A 24623-nucleotide genomic window follows, 5' to 3' on the forward strand; every position below is an offset into this window, starting at 1 on the left:
GAGAATGAAATGGTGAAAAAAATTGGCTTATCACGACGGCCTTATTGAAAATATTTTGTACGTGGTGGATGATTGTATATAGACGATCCGAACGAATTGGAAGTTACCTAGAGAAATGAATGGAAAAAACCAATTACCATGGACTGCTCTCAGCTTCACTTTTTAAACGTGATGTCATGTTGGCTTGATGATTGGAAAGACTCAGAGACAAAGTAGTAAGTTTCATTAATGATACGTTTTTAGAAGCTAAACAAACATCAACTGTCTCAAAAATTACTGGATGAGGTCAATGTCCATCATTTTTGATGGAGTTACCCTAACTAACTTGCTGCTATGTTTTTCAAATTTAAAAATACCCTGCAATATTTAATCAAATAAAGTATTTTTTAACATGATCCTTATGCTTCAGGCATTGCCGAAGTAGAATGTGAGGAGAATCATACTTTTACCCAATATGTTTAAGTATAGCATAGAAAATTTTCAACTTTATGGGAGAAAATACTTCTTTGAGGTAAATTATAAAATTCATGAGAACAAGAAAAGAATTGGATATCAATATAATAAATCAAAAGAATTAACAAAAAACTTAAGAGTGAGTAAGGAGGAAGCCTTTATTATCAGAATATCTTCAATGCTTCAAATAATTTTTATTGTATTAATGTTTAAATACAATAAAAAATAATTTGTTCTAATAAAAAATGTATTTGAATCTGAAGGAAAAATTGTATTTATTTATTTGAGTAAGTAAATGTAATCACGAGCACGGGTGGGCAACTCTTCATCGACTAGGACGAATAATTATGTCCCTGAGTTTTTGTAATGTTCCACGAACACCACTTACAGACGGAAGCAACGGACCGGAGTAAAGTCAATAAGAACACCTTTGGATTGGGGGTACAATCATACACTAAAACATATATTCTGTAAGGGATTACATTTAAAAGGACGTACATACATTTGAGTATTAAAATATACAAACTCGTAAAACACAAGGTACCTACCTATCTATTTAAAACAAATCCCTACGTCATGATTTAAAAGTAAATAAAAGACAATACATAACAGTTTTGGAAGAGTTATAATAAAATCAACTTCGATTGGAGTCCTCATGGTAGTAAGTCAAACATAAGTTCTCGTATCACATAATTTAGGGAGTTATCGTAGTATCTTTATACTTTCAGGGATAAGTTATAGCCTCAAGTCCAAGAAGAGTCATCATGACGCCAGGATAAGAAGTTTTTGAGCGCACAATTGATGAAGAGTTAACGTAGTATCGAAATCCCTAAATACCAGAATGATCTTGGATCTTATCGATTTTTAATCGAATATTTATAAGAGCTGTTGCAATATTCATAATCACTTTCCTGATGCACTTCTTCCTAAATTATGAAATTGTATGTGCAGTGTAGAAATAATTGTTTTTACTAATTGTCAATAATATTATATATTGGCCACAACCGATGGATTCTAAAATAAATAATTGCATTTAAACTCCCCTTTTAATAATAACAATTATAAGGTAAATACTATATAAATAAAAAGCAATTAACTTCAGAGCACAAACATTTAAAAGGAACATATGGATATTGAATATCATCATGTACGCATTAAATATTAACATTAAGAAGACAAGTCTAAGTGATAAGTATCAGTCCTGAGTATATAATTCAAAAATGCTAGAAAATTTACAACAAAATATTAAAACATAGTTATTTTCTCCATTGTAAAAACATAATAGTATTTAGATTTATATAAATTGTATGAAGATAAATTCTTTATAGATGTTGACTGTTGTTGTCTTTATTTAAAGGAGCGAGAAAGTAATCATTCCTCAATAAAAATTATCTTGACATTCATGAAAAGAAAAGTTGGTCCCTTTCCTCAACTTCATAAGAATGAGGAATTGTCTATATTCATATTATCTTGAAAGAGCGGATCTTCTAGGATAACAGCTCTTCATTATCTTAGTCAGTCAATCTTGTTCACTAAAGAAACAGATTCCGAGGAATGAACTTATTTGAGATTTGCTTCAAAATGAGGAGAGGCAGTCTATACTAATCTAGAAACTCTTTCCGAAGAAAAAAAAGGCATTCTCTTGGTGCCTAATCTTGTAATAGTAACATAGATGGACTAGTTGTAATGGATTTAAATCCATATTGTAATTCAAGGACTACTAGCGAGAACTGAGAATGACTTAATACATACGTTTCTTATTTCTTGAAAAGAGTAGGTTCTTGAAATTAACTTCTTAGGGTTACTATGTTGCTTTTTGGCGTCTTTATTTTTAATATACCTATTCCACATTTTTATCATTGAACACGAGTATATTAAGATGAAAAAGTCTTCAGTAGCTCACTTTCCACTCAAGAGTATAAAGATCCAAAGAGCTTGAATGACTACTAACAAATGACGATTTAATATATTTTGAAATTATTACACTCTCTTCCTTCCCTGTAACTTGCATAAAAATCCCACCTGAAATGTCATAATTATTATTCATAAATATATGTGGTAACTAGTGAGTTATTACAACTATGCTCGCAAGCAATTTTACTCATGAATAAACAATATATTAATTATGACTCGATAAGTAAGGAAGCCTGAACTCTCTTGAGAATAAATCTAGAGGAAAAGTATATAGGTGAGGCAATCACTAGATAAAAATATATGATTGTTTTTCTAAAATAGAGAAAAATATAGAAGGCGGCTCTAAAAATATTTCACAAATTGACTAAGTAGTATATAATTCCTTTTAAAAACTAGTTATTCAGCGATTTTTTAAATATTTAAAACATTGTTTATCATTGATTTGAATACTATTAGTTTATTCAATTTTCAAAGAGTTTCTATAAATTTAAAGTTAATGTATAATATATTGTACGTATTCTGAATGATCCCAGGTACATTGCTGTCTAGCAAATAAATAAGCTTTGTGAGTTATAACTAAATTATTTCGTCATTAATAATTTTTTTCACATTTTTGTACCCAATATATTTCATATTTTTCAACTTCCGAATCTCACTAGTTCATTTAAGTAATATTTGAATATAACTGATGAAAACTAAAGTCTTTTATGATTTAAGTACCAAAATTTTATCATGATCTACCTAATGGCAATAGTCACTATTTCAAGTACAAGACAAATTATTTAGTATGGACAGGTATGCGTTGTTATTTTGTGTTGTTTTAACAATGTTTTCAAATTCGAAGCGCCATCTAGTATTCAAATAGATTAAACAAACAAATATATTTTTTTTAAAGTGTGACGATTGTGGGTGATAAAAAGTTTTAATTTTTTGCATAGATAAATTGCAATTACTCTGTTTTTACACAGTTAGGTACGGTAATGTTTCCATCATTGAATTTTTCAGCTAAAGTTTCATAATTTTTATTATTAAGGATGTCCAAATAATGCATCAAAAGGAAGTTGAATATGCAAATGAAAAGGGTAATAAAAAAACTCTAAAATCCAAATGCAAAAAAAACCAAAAATTTAATTAAATCTGGTAAAATAAATATTTAAAAATTTTCAATCAAGCATTATATTGAATTATCATCATTCATGTTTCTTTCCTCCATTGTCCTGGTCATGGTGGTGTGGCTAGGCCTAGTCTTCTTTTTTTCAAGTACTAATTTTTAGATACAACTTTATCTTGATGCAGAATAATAATAATAAACAAACAATTATCAAGAAAGAATAGACCATTTCTAATTAATTTAAAAAAGGAAAACACGATAATTTAATGTATTTTAAACTTCAAGACTCTTATGTGAAATAACTAAAAAAAATTAATAAGAAAGAAAAAACATGTAAATCACATCAAAGCCAGCACGTGTGTACAACATAAATAATATAAGATTAGTCAAAGGTCATCAAGGAAGGGTCATCATAGTCAAATAGGATTTTTAATATTTTTATTATGAGTGCTGTGGGACAGATACTTCTCTGTTTATGTTCATAAATTAATACTAAGAAGTCTGCTATAAACACTCCAACTTCATATATTCTTACACACTTAAATTCCTTCATCTAAAATAAAATTTGGAGAATATGGACTCGACTTAACCAACACACAAAAAAAAAAACAAATTTTTTTAAAGGATCAATAAAGTTTAATCGATTTAATCATTTTTGATGAGATTTATTACAACTTCATTTACACTTTGTGTTTTGTGAAACCAGTTTTGTGTTAGAACGTAACAAAAATGAAAGAATAAAATAGAATATTTGATACATTCTTCAGTAACTCTAGGACCAAGGTAAAAAGGCAAAGCAGCCCGCCAAAAAAAATCCTTTCCTGTTTATAAATCCAATAAAGTATCAAATGCAATAGCAAAGCAGGGGGTCCAACTATTCCATTATGGGAATATGTAAGTCGAAATTGTCAATAAAATCATAGAAATTGTCCAGTTGGACTGGCATGTGAAATCTTATTCAATTACCCAGGAGCTGATGAGGATTACCTAGAAAACCGTTTGAAACTATTATTTTGATCATCATTACTATGTTAATTTTTTTGTCAAAATAAAGCGAAAAAACATTCAGAACTTACTTTTTACTTCACCTATTACTACGAGTACTAGAAGAGACGGATAAAAATGAAAATCCGACATTGAATCCCCTATGATTAGAACCTTTGAAGGTAAGACGTTATAAGACCTAAAGAGCCACAAAAGGAGAGTTGAGGAATAGGAAAACTTATTTGACTAGCATGTATTGGATAGAAGGTGTATCACAAACTTTTTCAAGCTAGTGCTCCCTTGGCTTCCGTTTAAACTTCTATCGCCCCCCCCCCCTAAACACATTGTAACACATTTTTCTTCCAAAATGAAAATAATGGTGTATTTAATGTAGGGAAAGATATATTAGTTCCTCAATATCAGGCTTAAGCTTACTAATAAGAAGACGTAGATCCCCGCGTTCGTTGATTCTAAGCATGCTCTTTTGATCGAAAACCCCCAAGGCAATTACACTAAAGGCACCTTCTGTGTAATTATTTGATGATCGAAAAGCAATACAATATACTTTCACCTTCTTTCATAACACTGGATGGAGGTCAGATACGTAAGCCAAAAATCTTAGTATGATATCCTCACCTTTGGGTTTAGCTGAATGTAGTTTTTAGGTGGATTGGTTAAGTTTGCCTGCGTGTCATACTTTCTCTTTCGAAATGGGAGACAACGACAATCGGATGCTCTAAAATCAATTATTGCAGGCTTTTAATAATAGTTATATAACTTTAAAACGAAGAATATATTGTTTGAGTAAGAGAAGGGGGATTTCGACTCAATCGATCATAATTGCTCAAATAAGTTTCCACTTAGGATTAGAAAATAATTAGAGTTTGCATTGTATATTTCTATTTATAGTTCCTCTTCATAGTACCAATTATATTCATTCTGTAATTATACCGTGATGGTTCATGGGCAAACTTATACCACTTGTTCTTGATTAAAAATAAATCTTGCTCTACAATTCTAGTTTCCTCACTGCTGACTTCTAAGAATGGATTAACAACCCAGTCTGGTACAATTTGCTATAAAAATCCTTATTATGTTTAGTCATGTATCTTTGCAACTCTTCCAGGAGAGCACAATACACTTGAAGGGGATAATCTGATATTTTATTTTCTTTATCCAATTCACAGTGGATTGGAAACTGGTAAATTTCATGGCGGGCTAATTTTGTTTGAATAACTTACACTTAGATAGGAAGGTAGAGATAACAGATCTAACTTTGAAATGATTGGTATAACTTCTTTGCAACAGGAAAGTTATTTAATTGAATTTTGTGAATATATCTTACAATAAGTAATGGTATCCTTGATTTTTTTTAAATAATGGCAAAGCTCAGTTTTAGATCCGAAAAAAGAACAGAAAAGTTTCAGGAACTTTCCCAATGATAATCATATAACTTTTGTGTATAAGAGTAAACGTTGAAACTGTTGATCATTATAAATGCCAAGCTGTTTAAACAGTCTGGAATCAAGGAATATGCCTGGATCTTATTTACTGCTATGATAACCGTATTAATTGATTTTTGAAGTCGACCACTATGAATTGTATACTACCAGATGCTGCTTGGGGATTGCACAAAAGCACTGCAATTACTCCAGGTACGGCTTTTCAAGAAACTGAGGAAGCAACGATGACTACATATCATGGATGGTGCAAAAATACAAGTGGGTTGTTTCTCTTACAGGGGAATTCTCATTTTCAACAAATGAACTCAAGCCAAAAAAGGAATTTAGGCTTTTGCAAAGAATCCAATACTTATCCCAGTTTTTCTCTCAGTCATCTGAATTCTGAAATATTTGGGATTAAAGTAAATTTGGACTATTATCGCTCAGAATTTTTTTACCCTTAAAACAATCCCAAAATATAAAGTAGGAAAAATTAAACTTATATTGTTTTTAGGATTAAAAAGTGTTTTTATTGATTCAGTATCTCGTTTTGAATTCGATATATTTCCATTTTTAGGCTGAAAAATGATGGAAACGACAATTTTCTTCATACCCGTATAACTTATTCATAATACATAGTGATGAGGAATATCATAGCTAATTTTTTAGAAAGATATTCAATGAATAATTAAAAAAAAAAAGATCTTATTTAAAAAATATGCATCTCCAAGGGTTTTGATATTTCATGTATCATTTAAAAAAAGATTTATTTAAAAGATATTCACTTCCAAGGAGTTTTGCTCTCTTTTGTATTTTTTAAGTCATCTCATTTTGAAATATTAAACTTCTTTACTCATCGTCAAGGGATCGCCTTATTGTTACGATCCTAGTATCTCATTCCCAAAGAAGTAACTCATTTTACTCTCTTATGAGATCTGCTATTTTTCCTTGGATGAATTCTCCTCTCTTCGCCCCTCGTGGAATTCAGAATCCTTATTCGAACATCCCTTGATATGGATGATCAAGTAGGAAGTGTCTTCCTTCAAATGCCTCGATCTTCCTTTTACGAGGCATGACGTCATTTGGAATTGGAAAGAAATATGATGATAATATAATAATATTTGCTAAAACAACCCCCATAAAAAATTGGATTACAACAAAATGGAACAAAATATTCATTTCCCAGTAAAATGGACTCATCTAACTCCAAACTAAATTATGTTGCAGCAAGATTGCTAGACAATTTATCCCCTATGTTTTTAGCCATTTAATCTATTCTTCCTTCGACTGAATTATTAGTGAGAGGCATATACATCATAATTTGCTCTCGTGACTTATGTGCAACTGTCTGTATAATCTTCCTTACTGTGCAATCGTATAATCCTTACCAGATTTAACAATCAGCAAAAGATATGTTATAAGAAGTAAGTAAACTTTTAGTGGAGTGTTACGAACTGAATAAAACCATATTTCCAATAGTTTTGTGTCCTTGAACTTTTCTCGAATCAGCAGACAAATAGGATTCATGAATCTCAGGCACTTTTGGTTTAAATAGTTAAAGAAATAAAAGATTATTGCTACAAAAAATATCTTAATACAGTGTTATAATTACTTGATGTTTCAGGCTACATACTTTGGGTTTTAGTGAATGTATTTTACTTTTTTGTCATTCCAAGTTTTCAACTCAAGTATAAGTATTTATTTTTAGAAGTATATTTGCATTTGGGAGCAATAATATACTGATTATAGGATAAAATATAAAGGCACCCATAATACAACTTGGATTTTTTCTATAAATAAAAAAAATTAGAATACCCGTAGCAGGTTAGTGTCTCATATCTTGGAACTTTTCGAGAAAATACAAATTTACTTATACCATACATAGGTACTTCGGATCTGGGTCCTATCTTTAGTGGAGACTCGTTCCAAGACATAACTTTTTATATTTTTTTGGTAATCGATATTTCGGTCCAGACATCCGACCAAAATTTAATCGTTTTCAAATTGTAGATTAATTTTTTGAACCTAAATATAAACACCTAATTTTTTCTGTCTGAATCTATGGACCGATATTTGTACGAATTGTACAAATATGATTTATTCAAAATATTTAACTTAATATGACGTTGTTTTAATAAATTTAAATTATTCAGCTATAGAAGTGAATTTTAAATGAGACCAATTTTCTGATAAGTAAAGATGGTTTTTGTAAGAACGTGAGGGGAAGGCAGGAGCAAAGAATATGGTTGTTAATATCAGCTGCCTGTTATATGATTTCGGCTGGAGAAAATGAATTAATGTTATAAAGAGGAGAACCTTCTCAGACTGGTCTTGTACGTTCAGATCGAAGGGCAACACTAATAAATGCCATGTCATGTTATCAACTACAGATATTTTCTCGCTCTTTAAGGACCTTATGTTATCTTTGAGTCTCCAGTTGACATGAAAATAATATCTACATTACATAATAAATGTGCTTTTATCACGTAGTGGCTTGTATAATTTATTTAAGTGCCTATATACAGGGGGGTCCATTGAAGTCTAATTCAATAATTAATGCAGCTAGAGTAATTGAAATTAATTTATAATCTAATATATAAAAGCATAAACAATTAGTTACAAAACAAGACAAATTTGAGCTCTCTAGCCTACACACAAGTTGAGAAAATTGCACTTGAACGTGACCTACGTATTTCCTTTCCCGTAATTCAAGTAGTTTGGCGTCTCCAGGACACCAGTCTACGACGTCAGCAAGTACAAAACGTTTGAAATAAAGAAGGGATCTCTATGGGGAGAGTCTGGAACGCATGACAGATTACTATATCCTCAGTGGGTCCCAGGAATTTCACCGCCATCTGGAAGCCATCATTGCCCCTAATGTTGGCTACATTAATGATTACGAGAGCTCAGACATACATCTTTTTTTAGTATTATTTTTATTGAAATTCATTTGTTAATTAATAATTATATGTTTAAAAAAAATTCCAATATCCACAGTTATTTACAAAAAATTAAATTTTTGTAAAAAAATATTCAAAAATCCGCAGCTGTCCCCAACATAATACATTTTTCAAAAACAAATCTAAAAAACTAAATTTCTTATATAAATTGTTTTGAAACAAAATGGAAATATTAAGTTTGTTGGAGAAATATTTCAAAAATACAAAGTTATACAAAAAAAAAATTGGAAAAATGAAACTAAATTTTAAATATTAACTTTATAAAAAAAATTTCAAATGTTTCATTTTTTCAAAAAACAAGTCAAATATTAAGTTTTCTTGTAAAAATGAAAAATTCCTCAATTGGAGGGAGAGACCATATTTTTTTTATCACTTAGAAAAGTAATAAATAGCTAAATACCACTAATAAATTATAATAAATAAGAGTTGGAATCGCACATTAAACATTATTATACAATTGACACAAATATCTATGAAATAATGGGTCATATTTTAAAAGAAATAAAATAAAAAAATTTACCTTTTGTTGATTTTATGTAACAAAATTCTTTTTTACGTAGTTTATGAACATAGGTAAAACATTACCCCGAATATTAAACGAACATGATACAGAGTCGACAAACACTCCAAGTTAATCAACTTTAAAGAGCAATGTTTTTCAACTATTTCATTCATTTTGCAAAAGTAAATTTCAATTAAATTCTAAAAATACTTGATTGAGTTAAAGAAAATGACAAAAATACATTATTTTTGTAAATCGATTGAACCAACATTAATTAGGTGTATAAACAAGAAATAAGAAGTGATTATTATAATTAAGTATCAATATTTTGCAATTATTATTCTTCATTTGACAAAATTAACCTTATTAATATGATGGAATATTTACTTATTATTATGGTGGGTGTCCCATGCTTGGGTTGTATCCCCCCTCCAAATTAAGGAATTATTGTTGTTTTTTTCCAAAAAAAAAAAACAATATTTGAAATTTAATTTCCCAAATTTTTTCAAAAAAAAAATTTATTTTCTGTAGATAGCTATAGATTTTTGAAATTTTTATTCTAAAAATTTAATGTATGCAAATTTTTAAAAAATTACATATTGAAACGTGAATTTTTGAAATTTTTTGTTCAAAAAATTAAATTTTTTATAAACCTATGTAGTTTAAAAAAAAAATGTCCAAAAATTTTGTCGAATGACCTTATCTTTTAGAATTTTTTTTACATCTGTTTTCCCGTTAATTTTTTTCCTCTGGAGTGATAATGGTTCCAAATACACAACTAGTATTTATTCATTTGGGGGAGGGGCGGGTGTACAGCTCCTCCAGCCCCTAATTGCAGACACCCCTGATATTATAATGATATTTAAATTCATATATATATATATATATTATTTTGCATTTTACAATCCATTTACACCGAAGATGGGAAAAAATCTTCTTTTGTAGGGAGATATTATCCCCCCTCCCCCCACGACCTAATAAATAATGTAAAAAAAATAAGTAAAGACCACACACTTTTCATTTTCTAATCGGTAAACTTAGTTTTTTTCTTTACACAGATTCCTTCTTCACTTATAAGAGCGATTTAGCTCATTTTGCTTTGAGGGCGAATTAAACTGTACTCTGTTAATTTATCGAATTTGTTCGGTATGATAAAAACCAGACCGGTCTAAGATATTCAAATCGAAAGCCAACACGGATAAATCCCAGCTCATGTTATTAACTTCAGATATTTTGTCCTTCCTGCAAGCTCTTCAGTTGCCTTAAAGTCTCCAGTTGACATGAACATAATATGTACATTGTATAATAAATGTGCTTTTATCACGTAGTGCCTTGTATAATTTATTTGAATAGCTGTATACCGAGTGGTCCATTGAAGTCTGAACACTTACTAATTCAATAATTAATGATTAAATTCATTAATATTCTGATATATTAAAGCATAAGTAATTCGTTAGTAAACTTGACCACCGTCTACGACTTCAGCAAGTACGAAACGTTGGAGAGAAAGAAGGGCTCTGTTAAAAAGGCTAAACTTATCCGGAGGAGTTAAAGAAAACAATCATGGCCAATCTCCCCAAGCCCATGAGGGGCCATGCAAGAGATCTCGGTCTTTCATACCAGACTGTCCAGAGAGTTATCAAAGAAGTGGTTGGAAAGAGCCTTGTGAGGGTAGAGAGACCCCCTTTGATACCAGCAATGAAGGAAACTCATCTCCTCTGTTACAATACTCTTTTGAACTCTTTTTTGACATTTTTGGTTTCTCTAAAGCCATGATGACAAGGCTTGCAGTGTCCAAACACCAATGTCTTCAAAGCCACTGTGAGCTAACACTAGAACATTATGACAGAAGATAGCATCTACAGGTGGTCCCAGGCCTTTTGTTGCCGATTCGAAGCCATTATTGCGGCTACATTAATGATTAATTAAGCTCAGACACAATTCTAAATATAATATTAATTTTGTTAAAATTCAATTTTGAATAAATAAACTATATCATATTGAAGTTCAAAAGTTGTCAAATTTTAATGGACCACTCGTTACATCAGTTTAAGTATTGGATCTACATGCAAAAAGCAGAAATGATTGAATGACTTCTTTCAGAAAAATATAGAATAATAGTTTTTGAAGTAAATTGAAACTTAATATGAACGTACTTCGAGGCATTTATCGTCAATTATTCACCCAAATTACACAAACTCAAAATAAATATTTCAAATCATCTAATCCTCGGAGTAAAGCTATTTTTGACTGCATTAATAAAATTCCTTAGATATGTAGCCGGTCAACACAAAGATAAGCTGAAATGATTTATTTTTTTCCCAAAATTGAGTGGGAATTAAATTTGTATTCTTCTACAAATTATTGTCAATATCTATCAACAAATTATTTTTATATACCCTCTGGATGTACCGCTTAAAGTAGCAAAAAAATAACTGTGTGTAAATTCTTGTTTGATTAGACCAGGTATTTAAAAAAGAAAAAAAACCAGGTCAGTTTTGATATTCGAAATCAATTTACAACAATAATACAGGACTTCGGTATCAAATTCCAGCATCAGCTCTATCCACTAACAAATCATGCACTGAGGAATGAATAAAAACTTGCTCCTTCTGCCAAACGAGTATTTAAACTTTGGTAATCGTACTGTATCTCTGTCTTAAAGTAACGTTATTAGTATAACTCTCTAATTTGGAAGTAGAGAAAAGCTTTAAAGTCAGAATAACAGAATTTGACTGTGTCATAGGAACCAGTCCAAATTCTCTAAAAGCTTTAAAAGTAGAAGCAATTTCATGCAAACTCAAAGAAATAATTTACTTTGCCAGATGTCATCATGTTCAGCTGCCAATAAATAAAGAGAAAGTCGTAGAAAAAGAGTTTGATATTTGAGGAAACTTTGCAGAAAAATATCAAAACCCTTGGAGATGCATATTTTTTAAATAAGATCTTTTTTTTTTAATTATTCATTGAATATCTTTCTACAAAATTAGCTATGATATTCCTCATCACTACATATTATGAATAAGTTATAAGGGTCTAAAGAAGACTGTTGTTTTTCATTATTTTTCAGCCTAAAAATGGAAATATATTGTATTTAAAACAGGATACAGAATCAATAATAACACTTTTAAATCATAAAAACTTTTTTATATAAATTTATTCATTCTACTTTTGGTAAAAGGATAGAAAAAGACTCTGAACAATAATAGTCCCAAATTACTATCATCCCAGATATTTCAGAATTCAAATGAGTGATAGAAAGCTGTGTTAACTTTTTGGTTTCTTAACTCATAGATAAATTCGATTATTAAGTTCAATTCATTTGTACAAAATTTCCCACCTAATTGTTCCCCTGCGTTATTCAATGTAAGAACTCACTTAAGGTATTATGGCTGTGTTTATTTTTTAAGGGAATGTCGATAGATAATTAATAATGTAAAAGAAATATAATTACTTTTGATTCTAAATAATTACATTATTTAACGAATAAAATTAATAATTAATAAAAAACTCAGACACACATCTATATATGGTATTAATTTTGTTGAAATTCTATTGTTAATCAATAAAGTATATCTTGTTCAAGTTGAAAATACAAAGTGTTCAGATTTTAATGGACCACACGATTTTAGTCAATAGTTTCCCACGAATTACATTTGAATGTGACTCATACTAAGGAGTACCAGAGAAACGGAGAGCGCACTTCAATACCGAATATACAAACTCGAGCCTATTTTTAAAAAAAAAAGTTGAGGGAGAATAAATAAATAATTTACTAAAGATATACCATATAAATCTATTATTTTTATAAATAATTTTAAATTAAAACAGATTCATGTACATACTAATATTGGATGGATGGCCCACGTACCTTCATACGCAAGCAATAAGTAATTTTTTTAATTATTTATTATATTATTAGAAGTATTTAAATTTTCTCAGAATATAATAAATGTCTAAAGCAATTAATATTGTCAACTTTGAGTAACACTATAATATTGAATATACATATTATCGGCTAATATTTCGCATAGAGCGTCAAATTGATTCGGATTGACCCTGTTCGATTGAATGGTTGATCACAATACCATATGAATTAAATTTAAATACAAGAAGCAAGAGTAGGGAGAAGCTTCAAATGTTCGGCTTTTTTTGATTTTGCAACTGGCTTTGCCTGTGGCCCACAAATCTAACTAACTCGAAGATAAAGCTATAAAATCGACTAAAACTATGTACTCAAAGACTTACAACTGCGAATTATAGTTTTAGAGAATGATTTGAATTTAATGTTGTAATAATAAATCCCCCACGGCTGGCTATATTTAAATTACCTATATTCAATCAATATAGCAAAAAATTTTTAGATTAAATAGTAAACTATTAGATATACGTAAATTTATTTAATACATTTAAAAAATATGCCGCATCATTTATTACTGCATTAAAGTATTCATTCTGATCGCACTGTGTGTAATTCCAATTAGTCTTAAGGAATACAAGCTGACTAACTTTAGATGGGGTTAAACAATTTCTTCTTCTGAAATTACTTTCCCTGTCTTGCTGGACAAACGTTTTGATGGGACAGATGTAGCAATGGTCATTTTTCCATTAATTTATAAAGTCTATCATAAAATTCGTTCGACTTTGCAGGCAGCTGCCTCAGAAAGTAAAAATTCGACTCAATTCCGTGAAATCGATTGGACATCTCATTCTTAAAAGTATTTACTAATTTATCCACATTAGCTGTTAAGGTGTTATTTCTTTGTATATTGGGCGTAATTTTTTGCAAACCTCTTGCCAAAAGTATAACTTTTGACGCATGTTACATACCTAAGAATAATATGAATATCATTTCTAATAAATGTTTCAAAATGTACTTAACATTCATTTCATAAAATATATATATATATTTTATTTCACTGAAGGCGGGTTACCAGTGGTACGTGTACACGCACAATATATGGGGGAACTTAAAACAACTAGCTTGTGTCTACAAGCCTGAATGTATTTTATTGTTGTAAGTGAACTAGAAATGACGCTTGAGTAAAAATCAAGTTTTGAGAAATTCTACTTTTATTTATTTACTTAATAAATATATACGCCCAAATAGTTTATAGACAAATTTGAGGGATGGGATGAGATACTCAAGAAAATTAGCTATAATTTAAAGCCATCCATTAGTTAATGTGACTCTAATTGGCTTTGTTATGACCTTTTCAATATAATTTATCATATTCATAGCCTCCAAAATTTGTTAATGTATATTAAGACGAGTTGATCTGATCTAGTTTTAATCGACAACGAACAATATTATCTCTTGCAATGTTCTTTATAACTAATTTATACACTATTATACGATTAGACGCCATTATTATTAATTTTCCAAACATTATAAATCATGTCCGACAACATTTTTTCCGCCTCCTATTTCAATATTCGACATTCGATTGTGACGCGACAACTCGTTCTGTGGATGAGGAAGACAACGAAATGGTTCGCAACTTTTGCGAAATGGGATGAAATTGTAATATAGTGCTTCAAGAATCCTGTGGAAAGAGAGGTCCATGCTCTAAGTGGTTTTCTCCGCAAAAAGTTACATTTCGTAGGGATCAGTCCTTGGAAATGGCAACAATTCCCAAAGATTCTCTCGAAATGTATGTTCTTGGACATTTTTCTTCAATGATGAAGAAAGACGTAAAGATGAAGCTTTATATTAAAGGGAAGCATGTGTGCCAAATTACTTTTTATTTTTTGATGAGAATATCCAAAAGTACCCTTGGTCGTGTACATACTCACTATCTAGAAAATGGCCTTACTATAAGGACACTTAAATACATTGATAATCCATATTACAACCCTCACAACAGATCTATTCATGAGCGACGGGAAGGTATCAAGATATTTCTTGAACCCCTAATGAATGAGCCTGGCGATTTTATTCCTGGAAGGTTACCTTCTCATTCAGACTTCAAGGCTTTTCGTTTTCCAAGTCATTGGAGTAATTATATCATATACCAGAAATACGTTTAATCATGCCAGGATTTTGGTTGTGATAGATATTGTTTCAAAAATACCTTTTTAAAGCTTTGGAAGAGCGGATGTCCACAATTAGGAATTATGGGAAGGCGGAGTGACGTTTGCCATTCATGTTACAATCATTATAAAACGTTAGCCTCTTTGTTTGGGGAGTCCATTATAAAACAATCCTTTAGACGATTGGACTTAAAATCGATAGTTCCATTTGGATTGTGTTCAAATGGAAAGAAAAGACTTCAACACACGAGTCAGTTATGCCTAATATAATAAGGATGACGTTCAATTGTTGACAATGGACTTTTTGGAGGCTAATTCAATTTCATATTCATCAATTCAAAGAGGAATGACGTCTCGCATATATATATATATATATATATTTGATGATGCAGAACAAGTAAATTTATATATTGTAACTTTTTAGAATATTTATATATTCTTACTTTCCTTATTCTTATTACAGGAAACTTGCAAGAAAGGTTCTAATTGCTACAGCATTACTGGTATATCTTGAAGTAATGCATTATAACGTTGCTCCTCCACTTGAAATTCAATATAACAACTGTGGTGTGTGATTTCATTGAATAATATTTTTGTTTGTCCTCTATTTTTCACTGTTTTTTTATAGGTCAGAACAATTTTTCATTACTGAGGCTCTTTTAACGTACATTGTAATGCTGGGAAAGTGGATAAAATCCATGTTCCTTTTCTAGTAGAGAGTTTTTTTTAATAAATTTTTTTTTTGCCAATCTCAGTTTTAGAATGATTTCTAAATCTTTTAAAAACCAGCAAAGTATAAATTTCATGGATGACTTAATTGAAGTAGTAAATAATACGTCTCCAAAATTGTCTGCAAAACTTAGAAAACAAGATGGAGTTGAATGGTTTAATTGGGAAAAAATATACATATTTGAATACTTTACTAAGATAAGAGGAATAAAAAAGTATCACGTATTTATGTTCTTAATCATCCTGGAATTGTAAAAATGAAGGAGTGGTCCAATAGTAAAAAAATTACTTTTTTAAGGCTATTAAGGAATCATATTTCAACTAAAGTATTGATCATTTCGATTCCTGAAAATTATTACTGTGAAGAAGCTCTTTTAATAGAAGAAAGGGAATAATATCTAGAAAGAAATACAGCTCCTTATATCAATTGTGAAATCAAGAGGAAAAAATATTGGAGCACTCTTCAAGCCTTCTACTTTCATCAATCTCATCTACCTTCAATCTGTTTCCTAACTCGACTATTAATCCTACGTTAAGTCGTCAGATTAATTTTACCTCAAACTCTCCTACCTGAAATCCGTTTTTCTACATCTAGGCCTCTTTCTCCTCCAAGCTCTACTCCCCCCATTTAATATACTTCCTAATTCAAGTCCTCTTCCTCTTCAAAGTTCCTCTCCTATCATAAATCCGCTTCTTACCTCAAGCCCTCCTATATTAAATCAGCTTCCTTTAAGTCCTCGTTCTACCTCATCATCGGCAAGAGTTAAAGAAAGGTTCCTTCAATTGCATTGTCTGTTCCTTATATAAAATATACGTAAATAAAAACGAGGGAAAAATGTAGATAGTGTAAATTTTGCATCAATACACATTTAAAACAGTCATATAAAAATGTATACGTAAAAAAACATTAATAAATAGTTGAATCACCGTTATCTCAATCCTGATGTTTTTTATTTCAAAAAAATGTATAATGTTTTTCAAAATAGCACATTCAGATGAAAGTTATGGACACAAAATCAATTGTAAACAAAAAGCAAAGAAATATCTTATCGATACACCTAATATATAGTAGTACCCTTTGATAAACGTTCCTGTATTAATCAGATAAATTGTTTGGGATTGCTCACAACTTAACAAGAGCTCATTCGAATTCAACTAATCAGCGCACAGAACACTGACACAGAGAAAACAACCAGAAACATTGACAGCTGACAACAAAATTTAATTTTGTATGAATTAGGAAATAGACGGCTGACAAAAAAAAAATCCTTGAGATGTTGATATTTAGGGAAACTAATGTAACAAGGGACTAAGACTTAGGCTCTGGAATTTGAGTTACTTCACTTATATTGTATGTAGAAATCAAAAGCCTTGAGAGAAAATGAAGTCATGTTGATACGATGACAAATAATTACATATCTATTCGTGTCAGCCTCGTTACAAATGATATAATAAATCTGTCAGTGTTCGTATGAATCTAGCTTATATCATGGATATAAATAATACTCGTATACTGTGCATATTAGTCATATTATATGAGATTTTGAATTTATTTGGTACGTCAACATAAAACAATCTTTAAAAAAATTTGAAAAAGGAGAAAATCACAATTTTTATTCTTTTACTAAATCTACAATAACAGTCCAATATTTCATAGACATTTTTTAGTCCATTATAGGCTTCCTATTCAAATTTGTGGGAAACATTTATATAACCAATAGTTTTAGCTATAGTTTAGAACCTTTATTTGATTTCAGAGACTTATATTCTCTCCGAGTGGGACTTTGAAGAAAAATCCATCAATTTTTCATCCTTTTATTGTGACGACCAATTTTGGCTTATTTAAGGGCAATTTGCGGTTAATAAGAATAAGTTGCGGTTAGAAATTGACGATAATTTGTCGTAAAAGAATATAGAAGCAATTTACACTTCATTTTATTAAAAAAAATCCTTCTATCTTGCTATTGTGTTGACGAGCTACATATGTACACATTATATTTTATCAACTCCATTACATTTTAACAAAAAAGTCGAAAGAAATTATGCATTAAATTTGTATGTAGATAATATGGGAGATATTTAATGTAGAGATTGGACGTATCTTGGACCCCCAGATCTGAAGTACTCGGGTACGGTATAAGTAAACTTGTATTATCTAAAAAGATAGAAGAGCTAAACAGGCTTGGGTAATTGAACTTTTACGGATTATAAAAAAGATCCAAGGGATATTCTGGATCTATAAAAACTTATATCATTGCTTAATACGTAATCCTAGTTATATATAAAAAATATTATCTATATCAAACGTACACTCTGTTAATCTGGATTGGTGCTTGGAGAGATATATGTAGTGGAAAAAATCGGGTGTATATTGGGCATGTTAAAAAAGACACCAAAAATCAATATGATAACCCTGAAAATTTAATGAATGTTATAGAGGAGATTAAATACTATCACCTGTGACAAAGGAAGAAGGGTAAGAAAATAAACAAGATATTGCCAAGTATTACACTGATTTCCATCCTCAATTCTTCTCTTAGTCCAACAAGGAATTAAAATTATAACTCCACAACAAATCCGTATATTCCGAGTCCACATGAATGTTCAAGCAGGCTTTGAATTTTTTTTCAATTATTTAGGAAAGGAGGCTCACTATTCAGGAATTGAATTATAATGACAACTACTAAGGAAAAGAAAACTCATTCTTCAGATTATCAATTCTAAAAAAAAAGGCCAGTTACAAAATTCACACGATTTACATCATTATACATCTGCATAAAACAGTTGTATCACAGCGTTACCTAGTGCACAAACACAAAAAAATAGACTTTGAAAGCATCAATGTCTCTAATGTTATTATAACAATAATTCTAATAGTAGTAGATTTTGGCATGAAATTCTAGAGACCTGAAATAAACATGCAGAACTTTTACTCCCATATGAGAGTAAAATAAAAGAAGTGATTTGTTGAAAAAAAGGGGAAAAATGGTCTACGTTAATTTTTACTCAATTAGAAGGTGCGTGCACACTTGAGAGGACTAATACTCTGGTTATTATTTCATACTATTAGAATTCCATGTAATGGGTTATTTATTTCATGAATTACTGTACTATATGAATGATCACTATCTACACAACCTCTGAAGCTCACCTTTAGAGTTAGTTATTCCAAGGATATTTTTTATTACTGTTGTGATACTTACGACTTTTAATAATGCCAATAATTACATGCGTGTGACTCGTAAAAAGTAAAGGAATCAATTCTTGAACAGTAGCAAGTCTTTGAGAGTCCTTATTTCTTCCTCAAATCTCAGGAAAGATAAGAATCTACTTCATAGGCGTCATATGGTATTCAAGATCTCCAATTTTACTCCGAGACAGCAAGTGTATTTCCTTAGCTGGAGTGATGTCCCCTTAGGGAATGACTTTAATGGGAGAAAGATAAAGATGAAAAACACCATATTGATCCCTCATTAATTTGGATTGTCCGTTTTGACCTTAAAATTAAATTAATAAAGGAGTGATATAATAATCTATGTAGCTGGATACATTTTAATATATTAGTGCACAAGTTTCCCTAATTTAAATACTACAACGCCAATATAAATTATTATATCTACGATATCTTTATAAATGATCAAATAAGTTGAGGTTTTCGAAGAAAAGTTATCAGCATGAGTGTACGGAAATATATCTATGACTATTCATATATACCCTAATAAAGTTATAGGGATTCCCCTTACCCCATTCAGTCCAAACCTTACTTTCATCCTTTGGTCATGACTCCAAAACCTTTTAAAATGCAAAGTTCGTATGGAAACTTCTTTTGTCTTTTTTTTTTTAATGTTGAGCTATCATTGACTCAGCATAAGCCTCATATCAATATATTTTATGAGTCGGAATGTCTTGATTGATAATCTCTTAATGATACAAATTCAACATTTCAACTTCTACAAATAGTATAGAATTAAAGCTTAAGGTAAAAAACAAAAATCCAATGCTGAAGGTTATCAGATTTGTGAGCTCCTTAATTTGTAGTACTGTATTAAGATCATTATTACATTACAGATTTAGTGTATTGAAATCTTCATTCAAAATAATGGACACTATGACTGGTCAAGTTAATTGCTTGTTCGAACTTCATATAGTTATTAAGAAACTTACTATGACTTTGTTTCATCAATATTCTAAGAAAGTTAAATGTTAATTCAGAATTCAATTACTTTGAAATCTGAATGCGAATAATAAACGATCGAAATTACAGGATAGAGTCCAATTAAACGAAGCATATTCTCATTTTAAAAACGTTATTATTATTTTAGTTTAAGTATAAACCTACTATTTATATAGTCTGTTCTAAATAGTTTCTAGTTATTTCACTTAAAACCGCAAAATCTAACCAAAAAAGGAAATTTGTTTTTAATATAGTGATGATTATTTTTTAAACTTTTACAATACAAATTGTAAATGCTGAAAAATATACAGCTAAAATTCCTTGTTGATTGTTTTAGATAGTTATTGTATCATGTTTTAATAATGGAATTTTTAATATTATTAAATAAAACAACGTAAATAACTACTTACAATATGTTAATTAAATTTTGTTAGACCTGCATAGTTTTAGTTATTAATGAAAATTGAGATTCATTTTCTAGCCACAGAACTTGAATTCTGTTCAAAACTATTTAAATGTAAAGTTTTTTTTCAATTCAAATAAATATGAAACATTATCATTGTCCAAAAAAAATACAGACATTTGATTAATTTAATGCTTTTTTTGCATTCAATGGTGTGTTTTATCTATACTTTTTGTTAAAAAACGACGCCAAAACATCCTAAAATACATTTTGGAAAAACTTTTAGGGCATGAGGTAATGTTTAAGACATACTTAGATCCCTAAAAAAATGATTGTTGACCTTTTTACATCTTAAAGAACGGGGGAAAATGCGGTTATATATCAAAATTGAAAAAAAATATATTTTTAAATAGGTCTAATGTGTTATTTACTACGAAAATCTAAGGGAAACTTGACGCTAGTATAATGGTATCTATTTCAAAAAATGGACATTTCTGTTTTATTAGCTATTTAGATGAATTTTTCACTGAGATTATTTTATGGTGTATTTTTGTATCGAATTTTTCATACCCTAACTTTGAAGCTTTTGATTTGTTTTTTATATGACTGTCTACCGATGTCATTTTTTATATAATTGTGTTTTAATGTATTTTTAAATTAAATGAATGCCATAAATAAAGGGTAAAAGAGAAAAAAATATGTATATATTTATTTAGAAAAGTGTCAAGTGGTCTCTAGTGTTCTTATTATTTTAAATAACAAATTTAAGGACAAAACCCGTTTTGAAAGTGTTTTTTTGTGTCCCTTTAGTCATTACACAAATCTTGTCTTGGAAAATCCCTAAATATCTGGAAAATGTTGGATCTTGGACAGTAAAATCTGCATTTCTGAATCCCTTGTCTCTCTTCTACATTTATTTACCTTTACCCTTATGAGTGAGGTTGCGTGAAAATTTTACGCACAATTAATTCCGTGCATAAATAGACAGTGGGGATTTCTTTCTCTTCTAATATAAATATCAGTATTATATTTCTTGTGTATATATTGAGGAGGAAAGTATGGATATACATCTATTATGAATGATAATCCTACTGACCGACCTCCTGACAACAACCTCACTTTAATTAAGACTAAAATGTCTTATGCATAGGTTTTATCAAAAAGTGAGAAGAAGAATATTAACGATGCCGTTTAAAGAATTAATCTAAGCTCTACGTTTAGGTGAGAAACTTTTATTATTAATCTTTTACTGAAGAAGATAACGATTGTGTATTTAATAATGTAAACATGAATCTTCTTGAAGTGTACAATGCTGCGCTTCATTTTGGTTTTACCAAGCTGACTCTATATAAATGTGAGGCAACAAGGATCTTCTAAGGCAGTCTGATTGGCGTTAGCTGACTCAGGTGACGTAGTGACGTCACTATTGCGGTAGTTCAGATAATTTTATAGAAGTGAAGTGGATCTGTTAAGCAAAAATGGTATCCTATCGAGGTTCAAAGAGTATTTGTTCAATTATTTCTCGAGCCTTTACATATTTATGTTCCAGGAAACTTCTTCCACTGCCCAGTCGTCAGACTCAAGAAATCTTTTTACAATATTTTAAGTTTGAACCTGACTTCCTCGAAGATAGCATCAACATTCTCTCTGGAAAAAAATAGTATTTTAGAAGAATATCAAGAGCGTATGGCGGTTCTTTGTTTCAATGAGATGGAAGTTGGAAGGACGGATCAAATTTCCTCTAAACTTAAGCAAATATTTGGACCTTGGAAAAAAATACAGGTTGCAATGGAGAGAGGGATTTAGGTAACAAATCATTAATCTCCCGGTTACAGCTCTCTCCGGAAAACTTTTCAATTGAAAATCCTATGGATAAAAACGCCAAATTTATGCCTTCCCTGACTGTCTTCATTTGCTCAAACTATTTCGAAATCCTTTATTAGATCACGGATACATTTTCAATGATTTGGATAGTACTTCTGCAAGTTTGACTAAAGAGGACTTCCAAAACCATCTTGTACAAGATTTTGGTGAGTTGAAGATAACCTTCAAAGTGACTAAAAAATCCCATCTTGAATGTAATGGAAATGCAAGACAACGAGTTAGAACTACGGCGCAGCTTTTATCTAACACAATGTTGAATGCATTTTTATTCATCTATGGGCATAAGAAAGAATCTCAGTCTAGAATCATTCAAATAGTTAATTATTGGTTTGACTGTATGAATGCTAGTAGATCATACAGTAAAAAAAAACTTTCTTGTGGGTTTGGTATACATTTGGATTGGTATACATTTGGAAGAACAGATGTATGCTTTGAACGAAACAGAGCGGTTAGTTTTGTCCGTGAAAGTGATCGGGAAAAAAATTCAGCTTCCATTTCAAAATGGAATTTTAATCTCCATTCGTTCAACGAAATCATTATTTCAAAGTATCAAGGATAATGGAATGAAATTCATTTTTACCACTCATCTAAATCAAGATTGCCTGGAGAATGTATTCTCATGGATTCGTGCTATCAAAGGAAACAATACTCATCCATTCCCAGTAGAAGCCCTCAGAAGACTAAAAGTAATTTTAATTGGAAAAAATCATGAACTTTTCTTAAGAAATCCAGCTGTTGAAGAGGAGTTAAATGATGAAGATGATGGAGAAATAGTTACTAAATCACTTCTTTTCAATAAGCTTATGTATATACAGATAGTCCATTATTATTAATATGCAAATAAATGTTAGTACTTTTATATAATTAGTTCTGAAATTGATTTTATTATTCTATAAAGTATCAAGCAAGGATATCGTCAAGTTTCTTAACAATCGAAATAAGTATTGGAAAGGATTTACTTTTATAGATATCCTTAAACAATATAAGTTAAATATATTTGCTTTCTATACTTTTTGGCATGGTCTTAAGTTTACCAGTTTGTGCTATAAATGAATTTGAATTATATTTATTTACTTAGTTTGTGCTGCCTTACAATGAATTGAGTCTGAATTTTAAAATGATTACTTTACAATAATATAGGACATAGTTTTTTGTGCCTCTACAGTGACGTTATCAACTTTTCTGACTTTCTTCTCTTGATAATGAAAAAAATACAAGCGTTACTTTCTTCGCTGTTTCACCTTTATATATAGCCCTTGGGTTTTACCAAGAATGAAATAGCCTGTGCTCAAATAGGCTATGGCTTTGCCTACGTATCTTTCTATACAAAAAATAATGAACATCCGTCCGTCCCCGTTTGCAAGGGCTTAAAAAAAGCTTTGTCACAAAAATTGAAGGTCCCAATGGTCAAATGAAGTTTGTATGGATGAGGATAAAAGACATTGAAAACTTTGAACTTGATAGCAGGAAAATTTAAAATTACTTCTGTTAACACCTTAAGAGAGTTGATGAAAAAAAACTTAGGGAATGCATAGGGAGATTTTCTGAAGCTATTAATTCATATTCAGAACCTAACCCAGATGATAGTGAGAAAGAAAAAAAAGTATCTACTCTTCTTCAAGAAAAAGAGTTGTCTGGAGCTATAATCGAGAAAAATGAATCGACCACGAATAAGGGTTTTACTACAACAATAAATAAAAATACTAATAATCCTGATGAAAGTGTTCCTATATCCTTAGAATCACTCAAGGAAGTTGACAGCAACTGTGGAAGTGCTATTGATGAAGAATGTATATTTTAATATAAGACTTAAATATGGCCGAGATTCAGCGTACAAAGAATCATATTCTCGAGCTACGGTGTCCCTCTCTTTTATTTTAAAGACCCACGGGTTTTATGACTGTAATGACTACTTAGTAAAGATTATAGTCGTACTTTTTTCCAGACTTGTGTCCTGAGAATATGTCTTTTTCTCTTTAAAATTTATCAAACGGACACTTTAATGTGGTACAAAGTGATAAACACTAAAATATC

General features: G+C 30.2%; 2 long non-coding RNA genes across 2 annotated transcripts; both read left to right on the plus strand.

Moving 5' to 3' along the window:
* Positions 1–696: 696 nt before the first annotated feature.
* Positions 697–2407, plus strand: LOC121130584 (uncharacterized). Its single transcript, XR_005868762.2, has 2 exons — positions 697–1114; positions 1182–2407. It is a non-coding gene; the product is annotated as an uncharacterized lncRNA (long non-coding RNA).
* Positions 2408–14711: 12304 nt separating this feature from the next.
* Positions 14712–17066, plus strand: LOC139907331 (uncharacterized). The gene is made up of 3 exons (XR_011783865.1): positions 14712–15796; positions 15863–15966; positions 16028–17066. It is a non-coding gene; the product is annotated as an uncharacterized lncRNA (long non-coding RNA).
* Positions 17067–24623: the final 7557 nt, after the last annotated feature.

This window comes from Lepeophtheirus salmonis, chromosome Z (genome assembly GCF_016086655.4).
Source record: "Lepeophtheirus salmonis chromosome Z, UVic_Lsal_1.4, whole genome shotgun sequence".
NCBI classification, from domain to species: Eukaryota; Metazoa; Arthropoda; class Copepoda; order Siphonostomatoida; family Caligidae; genus Lepeophtheirus; species Lepeophtheirus salmonis.